The sequence below is a fragment of the Microtus pennsylvanicus genome, chromosome 16, assembly GCF_037038515.1.
Source record: "Microtus pennsylvanicus isolate mMicPen1 chromosome 16, mMicPen1.hap1, whole genome shotgun sequence".
NCBI classification, from domain to species: domain Eukaryota; kingdom Metazoa; phylum Chordata; class Mammalia; order Rodentia; family Cricetidae; genus Microtus; species Microtus pennsylvanicus.
In genome coordinates, this window is record NC_134594.1 from 49,644,551 (window position 1) to 49,665,450 (window position 20,900).

The following is a 20,900-nucleotide window of genomic DNA, read 5'->3' on the forward strand; positions in this document are numbered from 1 at the left end:
ATTCACAATGATGTTTCCGTGCTGGTCCCAAATCACCACCCATGCGGTTTCTGGAGTCCTTTAGGGGCTGTTCTGAAGTGCACCAACTAGATATTTACTAATGCTAATGGCGTTTGGTTCTTGTTTTGGGTTTGGGGAAGGGGGAACCGAGGGAGCCTTGCATGTGTATTTTAGACATATAGACACCACCATGTCAAAAGACCCAATGCCTCAGTTCCGCGGGAATAGATGAACTTCCCTCCACCCCACCAGCACAGGGAGCTTCAGTGTAGTGATGTTTTGTTTGGTTTTGTGTTTTTTCTTCAGCTTTCACCCCTGATAAGTGACTTCAGCTGTTTCTTATATAGAGCAATTAGAAGCCAGGTGGTAGTGATGCACACTTTAAATCCCAGCATTCGGGAGGCAGAAGCAGGTGGATCTCAGAGGAGGTCACCAGTTTCAGTCAAGGTAAGGGAATACTGTGGGAGTGTGTTGGTCTGTCTATGTGTGACACTGTTCGCCCTCCGCCCATAAAAGCAAGAAGAGTTAAGGGACCCTTCCATTTAAGGTCACTGAGTTCAGACTGGCAAAACCAAGAATCCCATCTGATACCCAGATCACCCTCCCTGCACAAACTCTCATTCCATAGTCTTCAGCTCCTCAAAAACTCATTCAGTCTTCAAAATGAGTTCGATGTGTCAGAGTGTGAAGCCAAACAGAGAACAAAAGATATGTGTTCAGCCGTGCTGTTTCTAATCAACACCCTGGCTTTGGTGCACACCCACCATTAAAATCACATAAAATGGCAATAAAGTTCTCGAACAATATATCACTCACAGTATGATCCATTCTTCTGAGTCACTGGTCCTCTTTCAGCACAAAACATGGTATGATTACTCTACCGAGCTGTACCATATCCTAAAGCCTGCAAGTATTAGCCATATACTCATAAAAGGCATTTGTAAGAAGAGTTTGATACAAAGGTAGCTTTTCCATAACTAAATCTCACTGATCTCCCTAGGAAGCACAAATAACTCTAATACCCAAGTGCCAGTATTGAAGTTACCCCAAATTTTAGTGATTGGCCATTAAAGCAAGAAATGTTAAGGGACCCATCCAAGGTCACTGAGTTCGGACTGGCAACTGATACCCAGATCACACTCCCTGCACAAACTCTCATTCTATTGCCTTCAGCTCCTCAAAAACTCGTTCAGTCCTCAGAATGAGTACAATGCCTCTGAGTGTAATACCCAAGGGCCAATATTGCACTGACCCCAAATTTTAGTGATTGGCCATTAAACCTAGAAAAGTTAAGGGACCCTTCCATTTAAGGTCACTGAATTCGGACTGGCAACACCAAGAATCCCATCTCATACACAGATCACAATCCCTGCACAAACTCTCATTCTATTGCCTTCAGCTCCTCAAAAACTCGTTCAGTCCTCAAAATGAGTTCAATGCTTCTGAGTGTGAAGCCAAACAGAGAACAAACGATATGTGTTCATCCGTGCTGTTTCTAAAAAACACCCTGGCTTTGGTGAACAACCAACATTAAAATCACTTAAAAATGCCAATAACTTCTTCCACAATATATAAATTACAGTATGATCTACATCTTATGAGTCATTGGTCCTCTTTCAACACACATGGCATGAATCCTTTACCGAGCTGTACTATATCCTGAAGCCATCATGTATTTGCCACATAATTATAGAAGGCATTTGTGCGAAGGGTTCGAGTCAAAAGGAGCTTTCCCATAACTAAATCTCAACGATCTCTCTTGGAAGCCCAAATAAATGTAATACCCCAGTGCCAATACTGCAGTGACCACAAATTTTTAGTGATTCGCCATTAAACCCAGAAGAGTTAAAGGACCCTTCCATTTAAGGTCACTGAGTTCGGACTGGCAACACCAAGAATCCCATCTCATACACAGATCACCCTCCCTGCACAAACTCTCATTCCATAGTCTTCAGCTCCTCGAATTGGCTATATTACTTGCCTCTTTGATTGCTCTGCTTACACTCTTGAGTACTTGACCAACTACTGCATCCTATTGGAATTCTTCCCTTTCGAAAAGAAGAAGGATCAAATGAAGAAATGCATGAAGGAAAGACAGACAAAAAGAAGAAAGGAAGAAAGAGTGCTGCTAAGGTCAAGACCAGAGAAAAACAGAGATCCTCTCTGCTTCATAAGAAAAACCAGTGAGGTAACTGGAAGTAGGGTCAGGAGACAGGAATTAAATAGGGTAGTATCACCTGATTTCTTAGCACTGATACCTGAATTAGATAGGGTAGTATCACCTGATTTCTTAGCACTGATACCTAAACCTCCTTTCAGGCAAATCAAATTAGCATTTGAGCATAAGATCCAAAATTCACTCACTCTCTCTCCCTCGCTCTGTGTGTTTGTGTGTGTGGGTGTGGGTGGGGGGGTATTGTGAGGTTGTAGTGGTGTGTGTGGTATGTAAGCTCCTAGTATGATTTCCTGATGTGTCCAGGAAGGAGAACCTCCACACCAGATGATCAAATGTGTGTGTGTACGTGTGTCTGTGCACAGTCACGCGTGTCTCTGCACATTTGAGGTTGATGCCTATATACAGGTTTGAGTGTGTTTTCTCGTGTCTTGTCCACTTTTTTTCTGAGACAGAGTCTTTCATTGGCCTGAAGCTCACAAAATAGGGTAAGCTGTCTGAGCAGTAAACCCCAGGAACATTACGTATCCACAGTTTTGTGCTGGGATTCCACAACTGGAGTTTTATGTACATTCTGGGGATTGCAAATCAAGCACCTTGTTAATTGAGCTTTCCCCTCAAATCCTAGGATGAAGTTTTAATTGGGATACAAAATAATCAGTTAGAAATGTGGTTTTTAAAAAGTGGATTTATATTTTTTAAAAAAGGTGGGGGCGGGGGTGTATTCTGAAAACATTGACTTTGATCCTGAGTTCTAAGTGTTTTCCAAATCAGCTAGGGCTCCAAAAGACCAAGGTATTATTCCACCAAAACCCAAGTTGGTGAGCCAAAGAGTTTAAAACTTACAGCTAACAGATGAGGAGTTACTTACAGGAGCAAAGCAGCGACACCACAGAAAGTCTGACTGCAGCAAGGAAAGATTCCTTCTCTGTAGCCAGATAGATGGAAGTGCCTGCCCGTCAGTCGACCGTTCACACTCTCAGTACTCCAGTGTCTCCAGAGGCTACAGAAACACAAGTAACTGGGTCAGAATCACACACAGATGACAAGGAAATACTTCGAGGAGAGCTGGAATCTCAGGTGAGAGTCTAATAACTCCCACTCCAGGTTAAATGCCCTTGTATAAAGAACCATCAGCAGGCCGGTGGTGGTAGGGTGTGTAACAAGGAAGCTCAGTAAGTCGTGGAAAGCAAGCCTGTAAGCAGCATTCCTGCCATGGCCTCTGTATACTGGTATATTTGTGTTAAAATGAATAAAGCTTGCCTGAAAATAAGCGGGCAAAGCAGCCACACTCCTCAGCTATACAGGACCGTGGTGGTGGTGGGGGGAGCAAAACTTTAATCCCAGTGCTCAGGAGGCAGAGGCAGGCAAGTCTCTGAGTTCAAGGCTATTCTGGGCTATACAAGATTGATCCAGAAACAGATATCAGTGTTTGGGAATCACACATGTTTAATCCCAGTACTGGAGAAGGGGAGACAGGAGCAATATGAAGAGCAGAGAGAGGAATATAAAGGGGGAGAGACAGGAACTCAGGAGAGTGGAGTCTGATAATTAGTGGAGACAGGATCATCACCTTGAGTCTGAAGACTTGGTAGAGCTGGTTGGCTGCTTTGTATTTCTGATCTTCAGCTTGGACCCCAATACCTGCCTCTGGGTTTTTATGATTCTGCTACACCTCTGCTTTGATTTCTGCTTCGAGATTCCTTCCTTGATTTCCTTACATGATGGACTAAAACTGGAAACTTAAATAAAGCCTTTCAATTTGATTTTGACCATAGTGATTACAATTTAAAACTAATACAGCATATTCCCAAGTGGGGGATAAACCAGACACCCTTAAATCTCATATATGGGCCATCCATAATCTTCAGCGTGACACATACCCTGCATTAAGAGCCCCAAACCACCATTAAGGCCACTTGCTTTGAAGAATTTTTTTTTTTTAATTTTAGAGATTTATTTTACGAAAAAGTTGCAAACATAAGACAGAATATTCCCAAATGCCCTGAACCTGGTTGATTCTTTTGTTACGATTTTGAGTGGATGTGTCACAATTGTTGAGCCAATCAAGGCATTCCTAATTACTAAATCCATGGTTTATTCAGATATCCTTATCTTTTACCATTACTCTTTACCATTGTCCATTAGTGTCTCCCACGAAGACACTAATTCATACAGCAGTGGTTCCCATGGCTTTTTGTAAGACATATATTTGTGTTGAGGAATCATTTATACTTCTAGGGTAAAATGAAACGTTAGTGTGTTGCATCCTTCCCTACTGTCTTTATCTCAATGGAGTCACCTTTGGGAAGACCATGAGAAGAACTTTTCTGAGGTACATCACCTCCATCAAGGTTGCAGAGAACATCAAGTTCTTCATGTTGTATATTGTTCATTTTATAAAAGCTCCCTCCAGAAATGGAAGCCTCACAGACATGGTGGCTGTCCTTGTGTTAATGTCGACCTACCACAGTGTCAACTGAGAGGGAAGCCTCTAATGAGAAACTGCCTACATCAGATGAAGAGGTTGGTCTTTGGACACATGTGTGTGTGGTTTCCCTGATTATTAATTCACAAAAGAGGTCCCGGTCCGCTGTAGGCAATACCATTCCTAGGGAGGAGGCTCTAGGTTAGATAAAAGTACCAGCGAAGCACGAGCCTATGGGCAAGCCAGAGAAGGGACTAGCTAATGTAAGACTTTAAGACAATCCTGAAGCCATTTCTGACTATTCTAAATCCTCTCAGCCTCCGTGCCATAGTGCTTCCCCTCCTCCCCTGGGAACTAAGGACCTTATAGCTACACACGCAGGTACTCAGTTCCTGAACAATTACCCATATACGTACGTTTTGATTCAGTCCCCTGGGAAACGGGGTCAAAATGACCTCTGACCTCACCTGATCTGGCAACAGCTCTCTAGTCAATTATTGGTAATAGCCCTTCTGAATGAGCCATTCACAACCCCCCTTGATTCTGCGGCCTTCTCCTTTAAAAGTAGCCTGTGCACACTATTCGAGGTCTCTCGGCTTCCTGAATGCTGAGGGACCCTGTCATGACAGAATTAATAAAATCCTCATGCCTTTGCTTCAGCTATGGTGTGAGAGGTGGTCTCTGGCGGCGACTCCTCCTCGGTGTTTGGACGCTGGAGTCCACTCTTCCTTCCAGGCTTCCTTCCTCCAGGTTCTTGCCTTGAGTTCCTGCCCCGATTTCCCCAGTGATAAACTGTGACTTGGAAGCCTGTGCCAAATAAACCCTTTCTTATCTAAGCTGATTTTGTGTTGGAGTGTTTTAGAACAACGCCAGAAACTGCTACTGTGGCCCACTCTGTTGGCAGACACAGGCAAAGGAAGGCACATTCCAGACTAGTCTGGGCGACATAACGAAACACTGAATCAAAAACTAAAACCCAAACCGTGGTGATAACCACGAAATGAAAGTGTAAATCCACTCTTAGGAATACAGGTCGCTGACCAACATTATTCTGCTGTGTCATGTTATGCCAATGCCTGTCTTCTCTCCTCTCAGAGCCATCGAAGTCCTCCCGTCTCTTGGGCATTCTCTAATACTGCTGCAGGTATGAAGTGAATTGATCTACCATGACTTCCTTTAAAGGAACCATGGAATTGATTTTTCATGTGTGTCGAGTGAGAGAGGAGGAAAGCCTCATTTGTATACATGGATAGCCTGCAATCCCAAGACCACATACTGAAAAGATGGCAATCCCTTCCATACACTTGAGGTGTTCGCATATCAAGCATGACATGTTTTATTCAAAAACCTGTGACTTTCTAATCAGTGACCTGGAGACTAGAAGGAAGTGGTGTTCTGTTTGACCAGTATGCTAGAATTAAGCAAACCAGTTGAAAACAACAGATATAACTTAATAATTAAAAACGGGGAAACTCACACGACTGGGGTAAAGTTTCCCATGTCCAAAACAGGTCTGGAGAACACCATGCAAAGAGAGCCAAAGAGAGCAAACTCACCCAGATTCCCAGGTTTTCTTCCCTGGCCCCAAGCAGCCACACCCTAGATAAAAGTGATTGGCTGAGCTTCCCCATCAAGATATCAACTTCCTCTAAAGGGTGATGACAGAAAAAGTTAAATCAGTCTCTTATCCATTGAAAACATTCTTCATGCCTGAAGGTGACATAGATATTTTAGGAAAGAAAGAAAAGTAAGAGTCCCGAGAAAAAGCAGAAATACACAAATATAAACAATCAGAAATTCTTCAGGCTGAAGGAAAAGAATACCAGAAACAACAACATCCTTTTGTGCAAATAAAGACCATCAGAAGGCTTGAATGTCATCTTAATACCAAGTTCCCTATTTCCACTTTTTTTCCTTTAAAATACACACAGGGCCTGGCAGGATGGCCCAGCGCCTACAGATGTTTGCAGGGACCAAGATGGCCTGAGTTTGCCTCCCTGGTACACTGAAAAGGGAGAACTGACTTCTAAAATTTGCCCGCTACCTCCACGTGTATATTGTGACACACATGCATAAAAACATGTGCACAAAATGTAAAATATATGTGAATGTTTAAAAGAAAATTATGATATTTTAGGAATGTTTAACACATATGCACATGAATTAACTATAGTGTATTGTATAATAAAGAACACTAGAAAATGGCAAATGAATTTCTATTGTTAAAAAGTTTTACTATTGACATATGATCTCACCCTGTATCCCATACTGGACTGAACCTCACTATATGGCACGGCCTGGCCTCAATCTTATATGAAACCATCTTGATCCTGGGATTACAGGTGTGAGGCACCACACCTAACATCAAGATTTACTTTCTGGAAAAAGGGGACAAAAAGCAATACTGGGTAGAATATAAAATACTAAGGACATATAATTTATAATCACTAAAACATATCAAGTTAAAAATAAGAATTGGAGAAACAAAATATGAGGGGGATAAGAGTACAAATGATAAAGATTAGAACGTCACAACAGATACGTTAGCTGTTAATGCATCAAACAATGCAAATGAAGGAGGAATATTTTCTGAACATTAATACCTTATCAGTAAGATAGAGAGTTTAAGAAGTGTGTTTGAGGGCTGGGAGGATGGCACAGCAGTTAGCATCACTGACTGCTCTTCCAGAGGACCCGGGTTCAATTCCCAGCACCCACATGGCACCTCACAGCTTTATGTCACTACAATTCCAGGGGACCTGGCACCCTCACACAGGCCGACATCATGCAGGTCAAACACAAACACACGTAAAATAAAAATAAGTAATTCTCTTTAAAGTTGAAGAAAAAGATGCTGGCGACCGTGGTGAATCTATCACTGCCTTTAGACTCATTTACTGCTAGTTGCTGGGAATAGCTGCTGCCCTCAGTTCAGTTTAGTCTACTTAGATTGTTGGTGGAGTTTGCAAGACTGCTGCTTGAGCACTTAGCTCCCAGCAGGTCGCACTGTTGGAGGAGTGTGGGGAGCATCCCAGGCCTGTAGCACGAGGGCAGGGTCTTTGAAGGCTGTTACACTTACCACTCGCTGAATCTGATCTGTAAGCTTTGCATCCTGTCCATTGCCACATGAGGAGTCTCCACCATGTGCCGTGGTCCCCATTAACAGCACCGTGATGGCATTGGTGACACGTTTCCTGGGCAGGGAACCTATGTCAGACCAAATTGTGGGTGAGGATTTTACATGAACAGGGGTGATTCTAAAGCACTTGCACCACTAAAAGCCCACTCTCTCATGGGTGAAGACTCATGGAATCTGCATCTATCTGAATCTCCGGAGGAGGTGGATGACTCCAAAGCAACATTGTTCTCCAGACCCAACAGAGCTGATGCACATAGGACCTCACAGAGACTGTGACATCACTAAAGAGATCTGCAGGAGCTCAAGCCAGATAAAATCTCAGCATGGAGGAGGGGAACTGGTCACAAAGCCCTACACCTAGCCAAGTGGCTATTTGTGATTGATAGCTGCTTGGAGAATGAAAACAATTTTCTCAATGGAGTTACACTGGGTATGGCAAACACAGCCCAGGACAGGCCCCATGCCCAGTAGTTTCTAGTATAAATAGGACTTCATGATTTTGTTTTTGACTTATAAACAGACTGTTTTGTTTGTTTTAAGCAAGAGAAAGAGCATGATGTCAAGTTGGGAGGAGTTGGGGAAGGGGGAAAATATGATAGAAATAAAGGTAAAATTTAAAAATAAGGAAAAATTAAAAGTAAAATATATATGATGACGAGGTGCTGAGGAGATGGCTCTTGCAGAGGACCTGACTTCAGTCCCACGACCCCAAATGGTGGCTCACTACTGCCTGTTATTCCAGTTCCATGGCATATGACAGCATATTATGTCCTCAGTGGGCATATTCACAGACACACACGCAGGGAAAATATCTGCACACTTAAAATTTTAAAAAAAACAAAATCTGAAATAATAATAAGATATATCTGTGGATCTGGATAGTGCCATTAGCTAGAGACCTGAGTTCAGTTTGAAGAACCTACTAACAGCCATCTGTCACTCTGAGGCCACCCTGGGCTATTCAACCCGTGTTACATAGTAAGACATATATACGCACAAACACAAACACACACACACACACACGTTCTCCACATAGTCTGTACATTTATATATTTACTTCACCATTATAGTGATTCCATATCATAGGTATTGTTACCATCCACATTGTACACAAGAAACGAAATGCCCAGAGAGACTGAATAAGTAGCTCCCAAGTCATAGAGCAACTAAGATGTTACCCATGATTAAGTCATGCCTCCTAGTCATCCTGATCATTGTGAGGTCAGGAGGCAACCTGGGCCCTCAGTGTTTAACCATATGAAGGAGGCAGTAGATACAGGAAACTGAGAAACACCCAAGATGGCACATTCACGGCTCATGTCCTAGACTCTGACAACTGCTTGCTCTCAGCTCTATGATTTGGAAAAGGATCAGAAAGTCGAGGCAGGGGATCCCAGGTGTGCCAGGTACTGGTTCTCAGACTTTATTCACTGGAAGGGGTATATGAAAGAGATTATATGAGTCTGTGAGGGGAAAGTGCACGGAAAATTGTTTGTCTGCCTCCCTAATTTCCTGCAGTGGACCAGTACACAGTCTACCTGTGCTTGGAAATCTTGACCCAGCCTGAAAAGAACAGAAAAGCTTCTCGCCAGGATCTCTATTTTCATCAGGTGCTCGAGGATGTGAATGACACACGGAATGTGCATGTGGGGCCCGGCAGTGAGGACAGTAAGGACCATGAGCAGAAAAGGAGAAGAGCCAGGAATGTGAGAACAAGACACCCAGTCACTGTGAGGAGCTGCTCAGATACGTTTCCTGGCAATTGTTGTCACGTTATCCACAGTGGGCGCTATGATGCATAAAACTGATGTCACAAAGCTCCTGAAGACCAGTGCTGGATCCATGAATTCATGTGTTCCGGGTTGAGACCAAGTCTCCACCCATCTAGCCATAGTCTTGAGGAGATAGGAACCACAGGAAGGGCCTTAGCCCTGTGCTTCCTGCTTCCTATTCTGGAGGGCTTCCTGGCAAGAGATGGGCACCCCTGGGAGTCAGAGAACCTGACAGGACCTGCTCTGGAGGGACCATCTCCTTTCCTTGGCCAGAAGGGACTGGCAATACACCCTGCTGCTCTCCCCTCTGTTCAGCATCCCTGGGGCCCTTCTCAGCCTGAATAACCCCTCATTCTTACCTTCCAGGTTTAAGGTCTGAGGATTCTGCCTCCTCCCCAGGCTGAAGCCATCCATCTACTACTGCAGTCGGCTTCAGTGCCCTTCACGTCACGACCAAATCAACTCGCTCTGTCTCCACGGTCCCAGGTAGGCTGAATTGCCCATTCTTGCTTAAAGGGCATTATTGTTGGTCAGGCCTGAAACATGAGCAAGAAAGAAACTTCCAGATGGCTAGACTCACACTGACTGGTGTACTTGTTTCATCATCTCTTTCCACTCAGCATGATTCTGGGTAGCCTGTGCTGGTTGTCACTGGCTGCTTTCTTCTCTGAGAGCTGGTGCACTGCCCCAAATGAGCTGAGGAATAACGAAGATCTGAGCCAGATGTCCGGACACCAACCTGTCACAATTGTGCTGAACTAAAGAGACTAAAAGACCTAGGATTTGGAGTATGATGGCAGTTGCCAGTGAAGCTGTTAGGCATAAGGTGAGCTCTAGCAGAGAACAACAGACCACAAAAGACAGGCCATAGAACAATGGGTAGGCAGGGTATAAAGATAATGGTGTTGGCCTCCCTGAGATCAAGAGAGAAGGAGATGGCAGTGGGAGACTCTGGAAGGCCCAGCTCAGGACCTTCCAAACAGGAAGTGACCAACAATGGGGGACGGTGGTCCATATTAGCTGGATCAGATTAAAACAGCCTCAAGACTTCCTCTGCAAGGTGGCATGTAGAGAGCTCTAACCCTTTCCCCAGTAAACTTTCAAGTTAGCTTTGTCTTTTCTTTCTTTTTTTCTTCCTTCCTTCCTTTCTTTCTTTCTTTCTTTCTTTCTATCTTCCTTCCTTCCTTCCTTCCTTCCTTCCTTCCTTTCTTTCTTTCTTCCTTCCTTCCTTCATTCTTGTTTATCTGAGTTTTTCTGTGTATCCCTGGCTGATCTGGAACTTTCTCTATAAACCAGATTGGCCAAGAACTCAGAGATTCATCTCCCTCTGCCTCCAGAGTTCTGGGATTAAAGGAATGCACCACCATGCCTAACAAACTTCAGCTGTTTCTTAAACTTCTTTACATATTCTTGCATCTTATACACCTACTTACTTATAACAGATTGAATTATAGGTAACCTGGGCTTCTGAGGAAGCACAGCCTTTTCCTAAAAGTATCCATTCTAGGGAGAGCACAAAGGAGAGATGGACAGTGAGAAGAGAAATTTAGGGCCTGTGCCTACCAGGATCTAGGTTGCTGCATGTCGAATTGGCTATATTACTTGCCTCTTTGATTGCTCTGCTTACACTCTTGAGTACTTGACCAACTACTGCATCCTATTGGAATTCTTCCCTTTCGAAAAGAAGAAGGATCAAATGAAGAAATGAATGAAGGAAAGACAGACAAAAAGAAGAAAGGAAGAAAGAGTGCTGCTAAGGTCAAGACCAGAGAAAAACAGAGATCCTCTCTGCTTCATAAGAAAAACCAGTGAGGTAACTGGAAGTAGGGTCAGGAGACAGGAATTAAATAGGGTAGTATCACCTGATTTCTTAGCACTGATACCTGAATTAGATAGGGTAGTATCACCTGATTTCTTAGCACTGATACCTGAACCTCCTTTCAGGCAAATCAAATTAGCATTTGAGCATAAGATCCAAAATTCACTCACTCTCTCTCCCTCGCTCTGTGTGTTTGTGTGTGTGTGTGTGGGTGGGGGGGTATTGTGAGGTTGTAGTGGTGTGTGTGGTATGTAAGCTCCTAGTATGATTTCCTGATGTGTCCAGGAAGGAGAACCTCCACACCAGATGATCAAATGTGTGTGTGTACGTGTGTCTGTGCACAGTCACGCGTGTCTCTGCACATTTGAGGTTGATGCCTATATACAGGTTTGAGTGTGTTTTCTCGTGTCTTGTCCACTTTTTTTCTGAGACAGAGTCTTTCATTGGCCTGAAGCTCACAAAATAGGGTAAGCTGTCTGAGCAGTAAACCCCAGGAACATTACGTATCCACAGTTTTGTGCTGGGATTCCACAACTGGAGTTTTATGTACATTCTGGGGATTGCAAATCAAGCACCTTGTTAATTGAGCTTTCCCCTCAAATCCTAGGATGAAGTTTTAATTGGGATACAAAAATAATCAGTTAGAAATGTGGTTTTTAAAAAGTGGATTTATATTTTTTAAAAAAGGTGGGGGCGGGGGTGTATTCTGAAAACATTGACTTTGATCCTGAGTTCTAAGTGTTTTCCAAATCAGCTAGGGCTCCAAAAGACCAAGGTATTATTCCACCAAAACCCAAGTTGGTGAGCCAAAGAGTTTAAAACTTACAGCTAACAGATGAGGAGTTACTTACAGGAGCAAAGCAGCGACACCACAGAAAGTCTGACTGCAGCAAGGAAAGATTCCTTCTCTGTAGCCAGATAGATGGAAGTGCCTGCCCGTCAGTCGACCGTTCACACTCTCAGTACTCCAGTGTCTCCAGAGGCTACAGAAACACAAGTAACTGGGTCAGAATCACACACAGATGACAAGGAAATACTTCGAGGAGAGCTGGAATCTCAGGTGAGAGTCTAATAACTCCCACTCCAGGTTAAATGCCCTTGTATAAAGAACCATCAGCAGGCCGGTGGTGGTAGGGTGTGTAACAAGGAAGCTCAGTAAGTCGTGGAAAGCAAGCCTGTAAGCAGCATTCCTGCCATGGCCTCTGTATACTGGTATATTTGTGTTAAAATGAATAAAGCTTGCCTGAAAATAAGCGGGCAAAGCAGCCACACTCCTCAGCTATACAGGACCGTGGTGGGGTGGGGGGAGCAAAACTTTAATCCCAGTGCTCAGGAGGCAGAGGCAGGCAAGTCTCTGAGTTCAAGGCTATTCTGGGCTATACAAGATTGATCCAGAAACAGATATCAGTGTTTGGGAATCACACATGTTTAATCCCAGTACTGGAGAAGGGGAGACAGGAGCAATATGAAGAGCAGAGAGAGGAATATAAAGGGGGAGAGACAGGAACTCAGGAGTGTGGAGTCTGATAATTTGTGGAGACAGGATCATCACCTTGAGTCTGAAGACTTGGTAGAGGTCAAAGGTCTCTCTAGTGGTTGGCTGCTTTGTATTTCTGATCTTCAGCTTGGACCCCAATACCTGCCTCTGGGTTTTTATGATTCTGCTACACCTCTGCTTTGATTTCTGCTTCGAGATTCCTTCCTTGATTTCCTTACATGATGGACTAAAACTGGAAACTTAAATAAAGCCTTTCAATTTGATTTTGACCATAGTGATTACAATTTAAAACTAATACAGCATATTCCCAAGTGGGGGATAAACCAGACACCCTTAAATCTCATATATGGGCCATCCATAATCTTCAGCGTGACACATACCCTGCATTAAGAGCCCCAAACCACCATTAAGGCCACTTGCTTTGAAGAATTTTTTTTTAATTTTAGAGATTTATTTTACGAAAAAGTTGCAAAAATAAGACAGAATATTCCCAAATGCCCTGAACCTGGTTGATTCTTTTGTTACGATTTTGAGTGGATGTGTCACAATTGTTGAGCCAATCAAGGCATTCCTAATTACTAAATCCATGGTTTATTCAGATATCCTTATCTTTTACCATTACTCTTTACCATTGTCCATTAGTGTCTCCCACGAAGACACTAATTCATACAGCAGTGGTTCCCATGGCTTTTTGTAAGACATATATTTGTGTTGAGGAATCATTTCTACTTCTAGGGTAAAATGAAACGTTAGTGTGTTGCATCCTTCCCTACTGTCTTTATCTCAATGGAGTCACCTTTGGGAAGACCATGAGAAGTTCTTTTCTGAAGTACATCACCTCCATCAAGGTTGCAGAGAACATCAAGTTCTTCATGTTGTATATTGTTCATTTTATAAAAGCTCCCTCCAGAAATGGAAGCCTCACAGACATGGTGGCTGTCCTTGTGTTAATGTCGACCTACCACAGTGTCAACTGAGAGGGAAGCCTCTAATGAGAAACATCAGATGAAGAGGTTGGTCTTTGGACACATGTGTGTGTGGTTTCCCTGATTATTAATTCACAAAAGAGGTCCCGGTCCGCTGTAGGCAATACCATTCCTAGGGAGGAGGCTCTAGGTTAGATAAAAGTACCAGCGAAGCACGAGCCTATGGGCAAGCCAGAGAAGGGACTAGCTAATGTAAGACTTTAAGACAATCCTGAAGCCATTTCTGACTATTCTAAATCCTCTCAGCCTCCGTGCCATAGTGCTTCCCCTCCTCCCCTGGGAACTAAGGACCTTATAGCTACACACGCAGGTACTCAGTTCCTGAACAATTACCCATATACGTACGTTTTGATTCAGTCCCCTGGGAAACAGGGTCAAAATGACCTCTGACCTCACCTGATCTGGCAACAGCTCTCTAGTCAATTATTGGTAATAGCCCTTCTGAATGAGCCATTCACAACCCCCCTTGATTCTGCGGCCTTCTCCTTTAAAAGTAGCCTGTGCACACTATTCGAGGTCTCTCGGCTTCCTGAATGCTGAGGGACCCTGTCATGACAGAATTAATAAAATCCTCACGCCTTTGCTTCAGCTATGGTGTGAGAGGTGGTCTCTGGCGGCGACTCCTCCTCGGTGTTTGGACGCTGGAGTCTACTCTTCCTTCCAGGCTTCCTTCCTCCAGGTTCTTGCCTTGAGTTCCTGCCCCGATTTCCCCAGTGATGAACTGTGACTTGGAAGCCTGTGCCAAATAAACCCTTTCTTATCTAAGCTGATTTTGTGTTGGAGTGTTTTAGAACAACGCCAGAAACTGCTACTGTGGCCCACTCTGTTGGCAGACACAGGCAAAGGAAGGCACATTCCAGACTAGTCTGGGCGACATAACGAAACACTGAATCAAAAACTAAAACCCAAACCGTGGTGATAACCACGAAATGAAAGTGTAAATCCACTCTTAGGAATACAGGTCGCTGACCAACATTATTCTGCTGTGTCATGTTATGCCAATGCCTGTCTCTGATGTTCATTCTCTCCTCTCAGAGCCATCGAAGCCCTCCCGTCTCTTGGGCTTTCTCTAATACTGCTGCAGGTATGAAGTGAATTGATCTACCATGACTTCCTTTAAAGGAACCATGGAATTGATTTTTCATGTGTGTCGAGTGAGAGAGGAGGAAAGCCTCATTTGTATACATGGATAGCCGGCAATCCCAAGACCACATACTGAAAAGATGGCAACACTTGAGGTGTTCGCATATCAAGCATGACATGTTTTGTTCAAAAACCTGTGACTTTCTAATCAGTGACCTGGAGACTAGAAGGAAGTGGTGTTCTGTTCGACCAGTATGCTAGAATTAAGCAAACCAGTTGAAAACAACAGATATAACTTAATAATTGAAAACGGGGAAACTCACACAACTGGGGTAAAGTTTCCCATGTCCAAAACAGGTCTGGAGAACACCATGCAAAGAGAGCCAAAGAGAGCAAACTCACCCAGATTCCCAGGTTTTCTTCCCTGGCCCCAAGCAGCCACACCCTAGATAAAAGTGATTGGCTGAGCTTCCCCATCAAGATATCAACTTCCTCTAAAGGGTGATGACAGAAAAAGTTAAATCAGTCTCTTATCCATTGAAAACATTCTTCATGCCTGAAGGTGACATAGATATTTTAGGAAAGAAAGAAAAGTAAGAGTCCCGAGAAAAAGCAGAAATACACAAATATAAACAATCAGAAATTCTTCAGGCTGAAGGAAAAGAATACCAGAAACAACAACATCCTTTTGTGCAAATAAAGACCATCAGAAGGCTTGAATGTCATCTTAATACCAAGTTCCCTATTTCCACTTTTTTTCCTTTAAAATACACACAGGGCCTGGCAGGATGGCCCAGCGCCTACAGATGTTTGCAGGGACCAAGATGGCCTGAGTTTGCCTCCCTGGTACACTGAAAAGGGAGAACTGACTCCTAAAATTTGCCCGCTACCTCCACGTGTATATTGTGACACACATGCATAAAAACATGTGCACAAAATGTAAAATATATGTGAATGTTTAAAAGAAAATTATGATATTTTAGGAATGTTTAACACATATGCACATGAATTAACTATAGTGTATTGTATAATAAAGAACACTAGAAAATGGCAAATGAATTTCTATTGTTAAAAAGTTTTACTACTGACATATGATCTCACCCTGTATCCCATACTGGACTGAACCTCACTATATGGCACGGCCTGGCCTCAATCTTATATGAAACCATCTTGATCCTGGGATTACAGGTGTGAGGCACCACACCTAACATCAAGATTTACTTTATGGAAAAAGGGGACAAAAAGCAATACTGGGTAGAATATAAAATACTAAGGACATATAATTTATAATCACTAAAACATATCAAGTTAAAAATAAGAATTGGAGAAACAAAATATGAGCAAATCACTTTTCATAAGGGATTTAAAGAATATGATACAGATCAAGACCTCGCTGGCCACAACCTGAAATAATTTAAGTAGAAACAAATAAAAAATACACCAGATCAATGAGACAAAAAGTAGGTTATTTTATATAATAAAGATAGACAAACCCCTATGCAACCTATTAAAGATGAGAATAAACATCCAAAGCAACACAATCAGAAATGAAAAGGGATACAGACACTACGGAAATCCACAGAATTCTTAGATCATACCAAAAAAACCAGTACTGCACAGAATTGTAAAACATAAATGAAATGGACACTTTTCTGGGTGGGTACCATTTACATCAATTAAATAATGCCTAGGTGAACAATTTCAATATGTATATACTCTTAAAGGAAAAAGAAGCTCCCGTAAAAAGCAAACAAAATATCCCAGGACAAATGGTGTTAATGAAGAATTCCATTACAACTTCCCTACTCTTCTAAGTGCTGCACATAATATAAACAGAAGGAACATTGCCAAAACTCTTTTTATGACTATGCAGTAAGATTGTCGCAAAAACAAAAAGAATCAACCGAGGAAGAGAATAAAAAACTAATCTCAATATTGAACATGAATGCAAAAATACTCTATCCCATCCTAGCTTGCCACCAAGGACTCCTATCCATCTGGAATGTGTTGATGTCCATCACCACAGTCTACTCCAGGGTGGAGTAGATATAAGAGACTCCAGAGCTGAGAAAACTAAGAGAAGACAGACCAAGAAAAAACCACAAGCACAGAGATAGCCGCAGCAAAGACCATACCAAGCAGGCAAGACTCTCCTAACAGGATTGGTACAAATGTGCATGCATTTATGTAAGAATACCTCCAACAATTTGAAAGACAGCATGATAGTATGAGAAGCCAGGGAATATACAACAGGAGAATTTGAACACCCTAATCCAGAGGTAGTACAAGAAATAGACTTTAAACATAAAATTATGAAAAATATAGGGACCATCAAAAAGAATGTAAAAAAACAACTTCAAACAAAAGGATGAGAAGAATAACAACAACTCTGAAGAAATGAGAAATCTATCAAAGAATCCCTGGGAAAGGAAACCAAGAAAAAGCAATCAAACTGGTAATGGAAAGATTTCAAGACTTGAAAACTGTAATGGAGGAAAAGGATTCAACAAAATTAGAGAATAAATCTTTCCCAACCTAAAAAATGATATTCCTATTAAGGTAAAAGAAGCATACAGAACACCAAATAGACTGAAACAGAAACCCTCACCGCATAATAATAAAAACACAAAAGATACAGTATTAAGAAAGAATATTAAGAGCAGCAAATACTTTATACTCACAGCAGGAATATATCATCAGGATGAAGTATCAATACCAAATATAAATTTCAGTAATATAAAAGCACCCACATCACTAGAAATAAATTTATGCCCGAAACCACAGTAAGAGTAGGAGACTGCAGCACTCCTCTCTCAATAATGGACAGACTGGGGTCACACAGAGGTCAGACTGGGGTCACACAGGTCAGACTGGGGTCACACAGGTCAGACTGGGGTCACACAGGTCAGACTGGGGTCACACGGGGGTCAGACTGGGGTCACACACGGGTCAGACTGGGGTCACACAGGTCAGACTGGGGTCACACAGGTCAGACTGGGGTCACACAGGTCAGACTGGGGTACACAGGTCAGACTGGGGTCACACAGGTCAGACTGGGGTCACACGGGGGTCAGACTGGGGTCACACGGGGGTCAGACTGGGGTCACACACAGGTCAGACTGGGGTCACACAGGTCAGACTGGGGTCACACAGGTCAGACTGGGGTCACACAGAGGTCAGACTGGGGTCATACTGGGGTCAGACTGGGGTCACACAGGTCAGACTGGGGTCATACAGAGGTCAGACTGGGGTCACACAGAGGTCAGACTGGGGTCACACACAGGTCAGACCAGGGTCATACTGGGGTCGCGTAAAAGAAAATCAATTTAAGCACCAAAAGGAAGACCGAAGGACTGTTGGGGGATATCAGGAACAAAGCCCGTGTCTCACCCATACTAAACAAATACTCTACACTGAGTCACAGTCTCAGTACTCAAATGTTTCATCACGAGTTTACACATTTTAAAGGTGACTGCATTTGTCTGTGCTTCAACTGTACAAACTTTTAGTCACTTTTCCAGGATCCCCTAATATTAAGTTGCTATACCTCAACATAAAACTGCTGCTTGACATACAGAAATTTAGTGTTTATACAGTCCAAAAAACCTTACTTACTGTAACTTTCCAACTATTTTTATTATTGGAAAATTCTTTTCCATTTTGACATAGCTATTGATATAGTTTCAGTGCCTTTGTTAAAGATACTACACATTTCAGACATAGACCTCAGGGAAATAGAGTTGGAACTGACCTGCAAGCCTCCTTCCCAAGGACTAGCTCTAGTAGTACCTGAAGATGCTATGCAAACTGCCAAAGGAAAAGAGAAATCAACATTCCTACCCAGCTATAAAACTTAGGAACCTCAGTGATACACGTGCTTGCACAACCGTGTTGAGCCTTTCACTGTGCTGGTGCTCTGACATGGGGATCAGACAAAAACTATCAGGATCAGTTTTCAGGAAACTGGAGACAGGCAGATGTCTGTGAGTTCAAGGCCAGCCTGGTTTACGTAGTGAGTACCAAGACAGCCGAAGCTATGTAATGAGACCTTATCTCTCAACGATGTTTTCTTCATTTTACTGGCACACATACAGGTTTCTTTTAGTCTTTAAAACCAAATCTCACTTCTAAGACAAAGTGTGAGGTAGTCCCTTCTACTGCTAAATTATATAGAAGACAATTTTAATCATGTTGTCCTGTAGACAGAGCAAGGGTACCATTTGCTAAAAGTAATGGAGAAACTCGGGCACTTTGAGGACTCCTCAGAATAGCTACCTTATTTCCTTTGGAGGGAAACTGTAAAAGAGAAAGCATCAACTGAGGCCTGTTAGAAATCAGTAACCCTGGCATGCATGCTGCTTAGGTTTCATCAACTGTGACATCGAGAAAATGACTTTAGAATATAAGTTTATGCTGAAATAAGAAAACCACCTAGTTCAGAGATCAGTTTCCTCCCTCTTGTTGTTATGGCTACATGGAATGCACTTTTGCATTACGAAAGATGTCTGAGAGGTAGCATAACTACCAACCACCCGTCCCTTCCTAAAAACTAATAAATATTGCAGAAACTCAAGAATGACCCAACATATTACCAAGTGGTCCTTCTGAGTTGTTGTGCCAGGATTACTAATTTCTAATAGGCCTCTGCTGTCGCTTCCCTCGACCCTAGTTATCCTCTTCAGGGAGAAGGCAGGTGAGATTCATCTTGATTCACCCCGTTGTCGACCAAATGTGGAAAATTCTTTAAGCACGGCTACTTTTCCATTTTGTCTACACACTGAAATCATCTGAGGAACTTTCAAAACCTTAACGCCCAAGTCACACCCCAACCATGCACATCATAATATCTAAGGGGTGGGTGGGGCCAGTCACCTATACTTTAAAAAGTGTCCAGTATGGTCCAAGATGAAGCCAAGGTTGATACCTGCTATGCTGGATCGCCCCTCTTGATTTCGAGTGACTTCTGCCATAAGTGAAATCAGAAAAGCCAACCTGGAGCAAGTCAGAACCACAGCCATGCTCAGAAGGTACAGTGGGATCCCAAACACGGGGACAGCACAAGTGCTGCGCTGAGCTCCACCAAGGGTTACCCCGCGCCTCACTGGAGGACCATGCTTTCAAACAGCTTGCCCTTCCAGCAAAAATAAGTCGGCTAATTGGGACACCTGGCTCGAGCACGAGGGCCTTGCTCGCAGGTGGGCCCCGCTCAGCCCTAGTGATGCCCCACCTCTAGCCACGCCCTAAGTACACCTTTATGGCACAACAGGACTTAATGGGGTTTTGACACTGGCATGGTATGCTCCTCCCTCTGGGCCTCTCCGCTGCCGCCCCGCGCCCTCCCTCAGCACCGTGTGACCCTGTTCACCCTCCGCCCCCTCCGCGCCCCGTACCAGCTCCAGCGGCGGTTGCAGGTCACAGGTGGTGCTTTCTCCGCTGTTTATCCACTGTTCTGTTAATATTTCGGCATTTTTTATTTTGCCACAGGGGCCCGGGCATCATGGGAAATCGAGTTCCCTTTGCATTCTGCACATTCACGGACTACAGGAAAAATGGCCGCCGCAGGGAATCATGGGAGACGTAGTCCAGAGCCCCGGGGAGTGGCGCGGCCATCCCTCCGTGACGAGGGGTGTGGGGGCGGGGCGCCCACACGTGCGGACACGCCGCGGGGAGAACCCAGGCCCCTCCCCCGGACCCCAGCCGCGATTAGTACCCAAGAGAGAACAGGGTGGTGGTGGCGCAGGCCTTTAATCCCAGCACTCAGGAGGCAGAGGCAGGTGTATCTCTTTGAGTTCAAGGCCAGGCAGTTCCAGATAGCAGAGCTAAGAGACTTCTGGATTAGGCATTCGAATGTGGGGTCTTCCATTTAAATGAAGTTCGAAGGACAGAGAGAGTGAGGTACGGAGTCCTGTGCATCATTCACAATGATGTTTCCGTGCTGGTCCCAAATCACCACCCATGCGGTTTCTGGAGTCCTTTAGGGGCTGTTCTGAAGTGCACCAACT

At 43.6% G+C, this 20,900-nt stretch overlaps 1 long non-coding RNA gene across 4 annotated transcripts; it reads right to left on the bottom strand.

Annotated features, from left to right (window-relative positions):
* Positions 1-2,888: 2,888 nt before the first annotated feature.
* On the bottom strand, positions 2,889-20,461 carry LOC142836402 (uncharacterized). 4 transcript variants are annotated; one of them, XR_012908070.1, is made up of 5 exons: positions 20,289-20,461; positions 12,183-12,399; positions 9,872-10,048; positions 7,681-7,808; positions 2,889-3,176 (listed from the first exon to the last, which is right to left on the bottom strand). It is a non-coding gene; the product is annotated as an uncharacterized LOC142836402 (long non-coding RNA). The 4 variants fall into 4 exon arrangements; XR_012908069.1 differs by lacking the exon at positions 20,289-20,461 and having other exon boundaries at positions 12,183-12,610; XR_012908071.1 differs by lacking the exons at positions 7,681-7,808; positions 20,289-20,461 and having other exon boundaries at positions 2,890-3,176; positions 12,183-12,598.
* Positions 20,462-20,900: the final 439 nt, after the last annotated feature.